The sequence below is a fragment of the Amphibalanus amphitrite genome, unplaced genomic scaffold (genome assembly GCF_019059575.1).
Source record: "Amphibalanus amphitrite isolate SeventyFive unplaced genomic scaffold, NRLGWU_Aamphi_draft 000295F_arrow, whole genome shotgun sequence".
NCBI classification, from domain to species: domain Eukaryota; kingdom Metazoa; phylum Arthropoda; class Thecostraca; order Balanomorpha; family Balanidae; genus Amphibalanus; species Amphibalanus amphitrite.
Genome location: NW_024881790.1, coordinates 516019 through 524969, shown reverse-complemented (window position 1 = coordinate 524969; position 8951 = coordinate 516019). Strand labels below are relative to the sequence as shown.

General features: G+C 43.7%; 1 long non-coding RNA gene across 1 annotated transcript; it reads right to left on the bottom strand.

Moving 5' to 3' along the window:
• Positions 1-1147: 1147 nt before the first annotated feature.
• Positions 1148-4482, bottom strand: LOC122387703. The gene is made up of 3 exons (XR_006257653.1): positions 4437-4482; positions 3175-3361; positions 1148-1311 (listed from the first exon to the last, which is right to left on the bottom strand). It is a non-coding gene; the product is annotated as an uncharacterized LOC122387703 (long non-coding RNA).
• Positions 4483-8951: the final 4469 nt, after the last annotated feature.

Genomic DNA, 8951 nt, shown 5'->3' with positions numbered 1-8951 from the left:
CTCTGTAAGCCCGAAAGTCATTCGACAGCGCATCTTCCACTTTATCCACATCTTCAAGGGCTTGAGTCAGACCGTCCCCCTGTAATTGTTCATATATCCCTGGTGCCATCTCAGGGTCCCTCTGCACCTCACTATCTTGCGACTGGATGGACATGAGCATCGTGCAACCACTCATGATCGGCTGACCACCGACCATCAATCGCGTTGAACGTTTCACCACCTGGTTGTTGTCGAAGAACACATCAATATCACCATCAGGGTGAAGCACATTTTCTTTCTTGGCATTTGCCGACATCATTTGCCTTTGGGTGGTGGAGGACCCTGCTGGGAACGCGCTGCTGTCGAGATCAGTCACTGAACGGCTATGACAGAACGTATTCTTTACAATGCCCGCACTGAAAGCGAACTGACCGACGAAACGTTGGTTCCTGCACAGTGTATATAAATACAGTGGCGGCAAATGCGCTTGGTCACGTGACCAAATCTGCACGTGCGGTTGTGGCGAGGGCACTTCCCGAAACTCTGGTGCCAACGGCCTCGCGGCGCCCATAGAGAATACATGGGACCTTTTCTTTTCAGACCTATCGTGTCTAAACCAAGCCATTTAGTGCAAGGATACGACTGGTTTGAGATTCAGTGGTCTTTTGGCTATAAGTCGGCATAAGAAACATATTTTTATCGGCAAAATTCGCAAAGTACCAGGTGGTTTTCCGATACCCTGCACGCCTCCTAACCCTCGGCGGCCGACCGGAGAGTCAGTAGCGCTCCACTCACGACTTTTGGCGATAGCTTAAAACACCTTACAGCTAGAGGGCTGCTATATTTGGCACACCTTATCTTTGCTTCCATACGCATCTTCGGAAACCAATTGCATTTTCTTCGGAAACCAATTGCATTTCCGTCTCAGGTCAGATCACTGACTTATGACGTCACACGTGAACCTCTGCAATAGTTCCAAAATACCGAAACTTCGCAATGCCCTCGGTGCCAGAGGAGCTGTCACAGCGAGATGATACTTACAGGACCTAGTATCCTCTAGGAGTCTCAAAACTTGTATATCTCGGATTTCTCCTAGAGGTCACATGAGGTCAGGCCGATCGCGTGACGTCACCATTACAAGTCAATGGGGAAAATATGGAAAAGAGCCGTCTGCACCCCGGTGGAGGCGGTGGATGTGGTTGGGGCTTGGGCAGCAGATGAATCCCCTGAAGCAACAGGGGATTCCTCCATCGGGTAGCACCTTTTCGCGTAAGTTGGGTTGGTCACGCTGATGTGGACCGTGGAGCCCGTCATGACCTCCAACTGTCGAGCCTGTAGAATACGATTAGGTTTACAAATGTATTTATGATGGTTTGGCCCTAACACCAACACCACAGCAACGTTAACCCGCGCCGTGCTGGGGGGGGGCGTTTTTACGCCCCCCCCCTCAGGTTTTTCGCGAATATCTCAAAAACGGCGGCGCGCAGCGCCGCCGTTTTTGGTACACGTGTTCCTACATCATTTCCGCACATGTTGTGAAAATTTCAGACCTAGGCCGTTCAAGGTCAGGTCACCAGGTCACGTCAAGTGACCTTACCTCAGAAAAAGTTCAAAGGCTCGCTATAGCTACACCGACTGAACGATCACTTTGAAACTTTCAGCGATTGATATGAGTAACAGTATGTATAAAATGTATATCTCGGATTTTTGATATCTGTGACCTAAGGTCAGGTCAATTTTGCGACCTCTCCATTATAAGTCAATGGGAGAAAATTGAAATGCGCCTCTTTTGGACGAATATCGTTCAAAACACTCTCAAACATCGGTTCATAGGTAAACATGACACACTGAATAGGAAAAATGCACCTGTGACCCCTCTGTGTGCCCCTGAGGTCATCTCAGGTCATGAACGGTCGCCAGCAGTTTTTTGGCTATAACTTTTGATAGAGACGTGCTAGAGCGGTGAAAACACGTCAGATGTGTTCAGCTCGACGATACGGATCGACTGATATGCAACATGACCCTTTTCGGTCAGGTCATGACCTTGACCTGAGGTCAAATTTTCAAAATGACCTTTCAAGGTCAACGAATAGTTCATTCGACGCGTCTCGACGAGAGGAACACGATGCTGGCAAAAGTAATGTCATGGCGCTTATGAGTCAAAAGTTATTGACGAAAAAACGTTTTTCGTAAAAACGGCTATTTTTGGAGTTTTTGCCCTCTGGAGGCTAAACCGTTGACCTGAGGTCAAATCTGAGAACATTACTCAGAAAGGTCTGTAAAAGGGCTATCGAATGCGCTTTTCCGCGGCGCTGTAGCTCTATCGGTTCCCGAGATAGCCGTTGGCAGTTTCCAAAATGTTGAAATAGTCAACATTTTACCTTTGGTGACCTCTGGTGACCTGACCTTTGACCTGACCCAAAAAATGACCGAAGTGTTTTCGTCCTTATTTTTGACGCTCTTTCGATTGCCGCTTACCGCGTGTCGCTACGTGGCCCAGGAGCCGAGTTAGACGGGGGGGCGTGAAAACGCCCCCCCCCCCCCCAGCACTCGGCGGAAAGTTCAGGCCACCAGCACGGCGCGGGTTAAAGGTAATGTAAGGGTTTTCCACATTATGGAGTTCATTACAGATTTGGACATATCAAGAAATTTAATGCTATTTTTTGCAATTTATTGCTGTCTGATCTGCCTAATGTAAAAGAACGACATTCATTTACCCTCCCATATGCCAGCTTTGTTTGTTTTGTTTTTTAGAAAACCCTCATAATGATTTCATTTTCCTCTAAACTATGGCAAAGAATCCTAAAAAATTACAAAACCCTTACATTCCCTTTAACATTACATTCAATGTAACTGCAGTGGCATGACAAATACAAGCAACATCAAGATGCATTTTCTGACGGCAGCATGCTACCATCACCAGGGTTATAATAAAACGAAAAGCCAAACACCAAGCGTAATACAACAGTGACGAATATAAATGCTACTTAAATTTTAGGGTAGTAAAAAGGTTAAAATGTTTTCCAAGCGCAAAACGCTGGAAACACGTAAACATCATTTCCAATGTTCTTCACAAACACCTTAAAACCGGATTCCGTTTTATGAATATTCAAAAAGTGTTTGCTATGTCATTGACATGCACAACATTCCCATATTTTTTTATTAAGACAATATTGCCCTATAAAGACGAATTACCTTCTCAATGAGAACCTTGGTTGCCTTGTTATACTTTGTCCTCCGATGGGTCTTATTGTTAATGAACCGATAGACATGAGCACCAGGCCTCTTTCCGCCCTTTCGTGACGTTTCTTTCAAAATCTGTAGCGTCCTCACATCGAGAGGCTTGCCATCTTCGTCGACGAAGCTCATATCTTCCATGACCCTGAATGACAATAGTCTTTATCAGACAACAATCATTGTGACAAGACAATTACGATATAGTGCGTTTCGTTGGTAAATATTACTGGTGTTGATAACAATCACGATTTTAAACCATTTGGTTTAATGCATCCACACGTCACTCAGCGTTTTGTCTTATGAAGTAGGTAATTTGAGCAGAAGAAATGGAGTATTTGTTTCATTCCACAACAAACAAAACTAGAGATTCTCGGGTAAATCATGATCACAGTAGTGACAGTGTTCAATGTCCATTGCAATTTCACAGGGAACTTTCTTAGACAAGCTATTTACCATAACAACTAACAAATAGACCATTGGTTCAGACTCATCAGCAATCAGCCAGAACCACAATCATTTTTGGGCCTCACTAACAACTGGATAAAATGAGCTGGCTGGCCAGCCAGCAACATATGATAGCTATGAGGTTTAATTATGTAAGCACGATAGTAGATAGACACAAACACATAAAATGGCACTCATAGAGAAATTAATAGATAAATATTTGATTGTTTATATCTAGCATTGATACGTGATAAGCTCTGCTAGCGCCACCATACGGCAAGCGCTGGCAAATAATCCAGAAAATAATACAAACCTCATTTTTGAGCACAACCCACATCAATATTTCAAAGATGTCAAGCACCTGCCTGTTTGACACTGATAACTGACAAGCACAAGTTAGTATCCAAAAATGGGAACGCTGAATATGTTTCACTGTCAAACACCTACATCCCAAAGAAAATCTACTTTTTTTCTATTTAAATGAGTGTGAATGGGAAAAAGTCTGGTAGGATGGGAAAGAGCAATGATCGAAATCAAGAAATAAATTATAAATAAGTAACACAGAGCGGGCAATATCAAATAAATAACCACAAAACCATCGTGTCACAAAAACCGATGACAACAACGACGCCCATGGCGCACCTTAAAACCACGCTAAGCAGCTACAATCCAAAGAAATCTTACAAATATATGGCGTTCAGGGCTGATCAAAATACAGTAAAATAATTTTCAACCACTTAAACAGCGTTTCAAGCAGTAGTTCGGGAAATTCTCACGTTCCACGCGACCACAAGTCCCAACACCACGTGTCAACAGATTCCCGCGGGGCGCTGCGCATCATTTGCTTGCAAATGGCAGCATTTGGTATCGCTAATTATAAAACTTCATGACCAGGCGAAAAAAAATTTACTTGACGTCAAAGGGCAAAAATTGTTTCATTTTTCTTAAAATTCCACGTCAAATGTTGTTTAACCTGTATTTACAACATTTTTCCATTTCAAAAAATAATTTAAAATATCATTCCACGGTCAATTTCCTCGTTCCACGGTGAGATTGTAGATAATTTTATGGAGATTTCGAAGATACTTAAATAGGCATGCACTTTTTTGAGACGTAATGCACTTTTGAGTTTTTGTGGGCAAACGTCCGAAAAATTGTTTTTCGTTCCCATGAATGGGAACGTTCCTATATTTGGGTACTCATGACCATAGTTCCGCCTACTGATCTCTGAAGTTTAACCCACCTACCAGCCACCTGCACATTTCTGCGCACATGTGCTGCGCAGTGTGCACAGTCACTACACATTACACAATTATGAGAATTAAAATAGTTTCAAACAATCAAGCAAGTCAGGACTGGTATGAAGATTCACAAGTTCTCTCAACATCTTCAATTACCAACAATCAAGAGCACCTTGTGATCTCAGTAACTCCGCAGATCCATCTTCTGTTTTCCATTTTCAGTTTTCAATTGAAATATAAGTTCCATCTGGGAGACACATGTTGCATCATTATGTTTAAACAATTATTATGCTTGAACTTTTGATTTTTCATGTGAACTTCACTTCAAAAGTTGATTCAATTTTAAAAGTTGATATAATGTGTATAATGCTACGATCACGGCGCACCAAATCACGGATAACTTGAAAATAACCAAGCAAAAGCCACATTCTTCAGCAAACTATGAGAGCTATCTGATCCATGCTGCGTTGAAATAATTGAAAATCGCCAAAATCAGTCAAAATATGACAATTAAATTAATATAAACTTCACAAAACTCTGATTTGTGAGGCAATGCGCAACAGAAATGCGAGGGAATATGGTAGTAATCTGGTAGCAATTATGAAGGATTTCCCCTGTCGCTGATGAAAAAACACTTGAAACAAATTTTTCAACGCAGAGGAAATCCTTCATTATGAGTTGCAGGGACCATTTGATTGGCCCATTTTAGATAAATATAGGCCGAATGTTTCGATTTCAACCCCATTTATCGTAATGAGACGAATCCATTGGCTTAGTGGTACGTCTTTTGAACACATGTAGGCCTTAGATTTCTCCTTAGCCCGCCTGAAACACACCATGCTTTGCATGCATTTCTATGGGTGAAGGAAAATTCATGCGCCGTGATGACGTCACGGTAAAGGAATTCTGAAGCTCGTGAACGGGGGCTGGTGGCAACCACCCCCCCCCCCCCCCATGAGCGTTCTAGGATGGGAAAAAATGGCATGTGCGGGCGAGGGTTTTAGGTTATCGTTGGCCCACTCTAATCTTCTCATAGGTGTAGTGGAAGACAATATCTAAATTTGAGCAAAATCGAAGGGTACCCATTTTTCACAAATTGTATTTTAAGAAATAAATTCAAAATAAAATAAACCAAAAAATTTCAAAATAGGTATGTAAAAACTACCAAATCTTGCTAGTATAACTCCTTATGAATACGTTCCAGTTTGTTTGAAATTAATGGCTTCAAAAATGTTGAAGCTATAGATCTTTCAAGATTGCAATAGGTACACGTCCCATTCTGCTAAAAAGGCAGAAGTTTAGCGGCTTGTTTCTGTGTAGCCCGAGGGCATATGACAAAATCCTTTCACCCTCAGAGTTTTCACCGAATAGGCAATAACTAAGAGTTCGCAGACACCATTTTCACGTTCAGTGTGTCTTAGTTCCTTGTAATTCAGTGTTTGAAAGTGTTCATAATGGCTTTCATCCAAAAGAAGCGCATTTCAGATTTCTCGTATTGACTTATAGGTAATGGTAAGGTCGCAAAATTGACCTGACCTTAGGTCATCGACATCAAAATTCTGAGGTAAACATTTTGTACATACTAATACTCTTAGCAATCACTGAAAGGTTCAAAGCGATCGGGCACTCGGTGTAGTTATGGCAGACATTGAGCCTTTTTAGCTCTATGATGCGTGTACCCAATGGTGTGCAACTGCTCTCATGTGCACTGTGCATTTGTATCATCGTCGCGCGTCGTCATCATTAAGTTAAACAATTGAGCCTTTTTATGTGACCAAGTGACCCCGTGACCTGATCTTGGTGTAGAATTGATGCATGATAAGGTTTGCCAAAAACGGCGGCGCGCGATATTCGCGAAAAGCTACAAGGGGGTGTTGGAGTGGGCCGGTGTGTCTGGTGGCCTACCTCGCGGGCTGGACGGTGTCAGCGGCGTGCGGCCGCCGTCGGAGCCGGCGCGCAGGTCACAGCTGGACGACGACCTGCTCCAGAACGGCTCGGGCGAGAGCAGCGGCGGCAGCGCGGCGGCCGGGCGCCGCGACAGCACGCCGGGGGACAGCGCGGCGGCCAGGCCCCGCGGCGCCGCCCCCTCCCTGGCGCACACAATCACAGTCGTTAGTGAGCGAGGGGTTGCCGCATGGACGTCGCCACCACTACGGACACTACGGACCGTGTCCGTGCAAGTTTTGGAAGGCCCGGAAACTTGTACGGAATGTCCGTACAAGTTTCGTCGACCGCAAATGCAGTCTTTACACATGTTTGAAGCAGCTGAAAGCTTATCAGACGCCTATTTGTGGTTGAAGCTACGATCCAAGGCCGCCCCGAAGTCAATAAGCGTGTTTACATAGGAGTTATGGAGGTTCCCCTAATTCTCCCCTATTTCTCCCCCATTTTCAGATCGAATTTAAAGGAACTATCCCACCTTCTAAAATGTTGTTAAAACCAGTTAACCCGGCGGCCGCTGGGCCTCCGCGCCACCCGCCGGCCGCTGGGGGGGGGGGGGCATATAGTTGCCCCCCCCCTTTACTTCCGCGGCGATATCGTCGCAACGCGGAGAGATAGAGAAGCGAAACTTTGCACACATCTTCCTGAATACCTAGCCGAGGTTGTGTCCAAATTTGGTGTCGATCCCATTTGAAATGACGTCACAGTGACGTCATAAGTCAAATTATAGATTTGCGACTCTCAGTTTCCTCACGATACATCAGGTATATGGGACCGAATATAAAGGGCCGATTATTAGTTAAGAACTAGATAGAAGTGTACTTAGACGTTTTAGGATGACAGCAGGTGCTGTCTAGTTCATTTGCAGTTGAGTTTCATGCTCAGCGTCATCAGAAACGGTCCGAATCGGAAAACGACAAAACTTTATGACGTTACTGTGACGTCATCGTAGATGCTACAACCACCAAACTTTCTTCAAACATTGCCTAGGTATTCATTTGAAGCTATGCCAAGTTTCACGGTCGTAGCTCATCAGGTTTCGGAGATATTCCACAAAACGTAAAGGGGGGTAACTTTATGCCCCCCCCCCAGCGGCTCGTGGGTTAAATTGTGCCCGACTTTATAGATTGGATGACCAGGAACACGGTTCTGGCATTTATTTTTCATTAAACATCTTAGGCTTCCCATATTCCAAACACAAACTTTCAAATATGTGACGTCACAGCCCAAAATTACCTCCTTCCCCAGGCCACATTACTGTCATAAAGCTGATTCTTTTTACTCTGTAGGCACCACAACAAAGTTCAGACCAAGTTTTAAGCGATTTTTCAAAGCTATTCGAGAAAAACTCTCAATATCTATCGCCGCCATTTTGACTTTTTCGACCCCTGTGACGTCATCTTTGACCTGACCTGAAAATGACCTTAGTAAAAATTGTAGACCTTGTCCGTGCGTATCCGATGCCGTTTACCGCTTGTCGCTATCTTGCTTCGTTCTCGAGATCTCGGGGGGGGGGCGGTCATCCGCCCCCCCCGTCGCGTCGGTGCGAAGTTGGCGCAGACCCCCGTCGGTGCGCGGGTTAAGTCAATAACAAAGAAGTGGCAATAATTTTTTTGTGTCTCTCCAAACAGCCATAAAAATATTAATTAATAAGTAATAAGGCAATAATACAGTTAAAACTTGCTCTCAAACAAAGATTCAGTATCAACTTTTTACATTTTCAGAAAAAGACGTCATTTTATTAGTAAAGTCTACAGCTCGCGTAAGAACTATCGTATTCAGGGTTTCACCGTCATGTGAATTAACCGTAGGTAATGTTTATGCTCCCTTATAATCTAATTCCATTGGCTTCTTTGATCAGCATTTTCTGTTAGCGGTCGCCGGTCACTCACACACCAGTTAGAACATAAAGCGCCAGTTTTATATTATGTTATTGGACTTGCCGAAAATCCAGAAATACATCTAAGAGTTATTTTAGATAATATTTTATGAAGTCTTTACCTGCCTTTACCTAGGCGTTATTTCTTTTTCTATTACCTGAAAGAACTATTGAACGCTTGTCTTCAATAGCTGTAAGGTGCTCTCCTAATGACCATGTGAGATTGATTT